Source organism: Pinus tabuliformis, chromosome 2_1 (assembly GCF_031772625.1).
Source record: "Pinus tabuliformis cultivar Carrire ecotype Pingquan chromosome 2_1, CPIR1, whole genome shotgun sequence".
Lineage (NCBI taxonomy): Eukaryota > Viridiplantae > Streptophyta > Pinopsida > Pinales > Pinaceae > Pinus > Pinus tabuliformis.
The window spans coordinates 545,782,032-545,784,320 of NC_142299.1; positions in this window are offsets into that span (position 1 = coordinate 545,782,032).

Sequence of the window (2,289 nt, forward strand, 5' to 3'; positions counted from 1 at the left end):
TAAATTAATTAATTTTGATTTAATTGATATATTTAGATTAATTAAATAATTGATTTATAATTCTTCCTATTATTTTTATTTGATTAGTTAATTAAATGAAATTTATTGATTAATTAATCTTATTGATTAATTAATTTTTATTTAGTTAATTAATTAAATTAAATTTATTGATTAATTAATCTTATTGATTAATTAATTTTATTTTTATTTAATTATTTAATTAATTAAATTTATTGATTAATTAATTTTTTTGATTAATTAACTTTATTTAATTTAATTATAACCATAATTCTTTTTAATTAATTTTTGATATTTACCATTTTAACCTATTAAACCTTCATTGCCTAATTAATTAATTGATTAATTAATTAATTAATTAAGTGATTGATTAATTAATTAATTAATTAATTTTATTTTATTTTATTTTATTATTATTAATTATTTGAGAAATTTTATTTATTTCTTATTTAGAATTAATTACAATTTTTATTAAATTAATATAATTAATTAAATAATAAAATTTTAATTTAATTAATTAATTTTGATTTAATTAATCTAATTAAATTCTAATTAAATTTATCTAATTAAATTTATCTAATTAAATTTTATTTTTATTAAGAGACCCTGATACTATGCTTCCAAAGCCCTGGAGGGGTTTATTTGTTTGATCAGGGGAAGCCAGTTTCCACTAATTTTACTCCCATTGTCCCTGTTGAGGTTTTGAGGAAATTTCATAATTTCGATGGCCTCTCTGATTTTTCTTTTGTGATAATTATCCTCTCTTGCAATCACTTTAGCGTCCTCCACACACACATGATGTTTGGTTTTGGACGAGTGTTCCACAAGCGCCGATGTACGGGATCTCTCATTCTTTATATCAGCCACGTGCTCCTTTAGTCTTATTTTCAGTGATCGACCTGTTTCCCCAATATAACTCTTACCACAAGAGCAGTCAATCTTATACACACCCTTGAGTTGTTGAGGATCGATGTTATCCTTTACTGACCTCATCATCTGCCTTATAGTTCCACATGTTGTAAATTGAGTGTTTATGTTCTTCTTCCTTAAAATTTTTGCAATCTTATCTGTAATCCCCTGGATGAATGGAAGGTAGACCTTCCCAGAATCTTCTTTCTTGTCTTCAGGAGGATGCTTGGAGAGGGCCTTATCCTGAGCTCATCTTATAGCCTTCTTGATACTCCATTCTTTGTATCCAAGGTTTTTGAAGACAGAGGTTAAGTGCTCAATCTCTTCTTTTAGGTGATCCGGGTCAAAAATCCTGAGAGCCCTAACAGCTAGAGTGTTTAAGACGCCAGATTTTTGGGAAGGATGATGGTAAGAGTCAGCGTGAAGATAGCTATCAGTATGAGTTTTCTTTCTATAGACCTGGTGTCCCAAAGTACCATCCTCTTTTCTACTAATCTGTAATCCCCTGGTTTCCACTTTGTTGCAATGTGGGAAATGTCACATCTCCAATTTTTCCAAGTATACTTACCCTTTTTTGAAAACCATTGAGAAGCTCCAACTCACTGATTATATCTTCCATTCTTTCACAGTGAGGATCCCTTACAATGCTTCCACCATGTTTTTCTAAGAAAGATACAAGAGAGGCTAAATCAAAGCAAACTATCAAACTTGGAAACCAACCTCAGATCACAAAATTTCTTCGGAACATGAGCAACAAAGAAAATGCGAGATGTAACACTGGAGGAGGTAAGTATGCTCTCTCAATGTCTAAATGAAAATTACATCGTTGAATATTAGGGTACTTGGAGACCTCATCAAACCAAAGGTAGTAAAAGAAGTAAAATAATTAGTGAATTTGAGGAAACCGCATGTCTTATTTCTCCAAGAAATAAAACTAGTTGAAGTAGAGACCATGGCCTTGTCACAAGCTATGACTCAGAGTGCAAGTTGTCTACAGTTAGCCGAGCTATTTTCAAAAGTAGTTGATTTTCTGAAAAATGGTATTCCAGCGCGGGTTCCTGCCAATTTACACCAAAAAGAATTTCTTGATTTCATGGAGAAAGAGGATAAATGAACATATGAATCAAAACATGTACTAGCATTATAGACTATTTGTATAAGCTCATTCACAGAGGAAGTTGTTCGGAAGGAATATGACAATAATTTGGAGGTGAAGGGATTTGAAATCTACCTGAGTGAAGCTCTAGTGCACAAAAAATTGTATGGATGTAAGTTGGCAGCATTGATGGATTATTATGGGTCGCGGAGATTATCAATGGAAACATCATAACTTTGTCAATATTCCATGGTAATAGGAAGCAT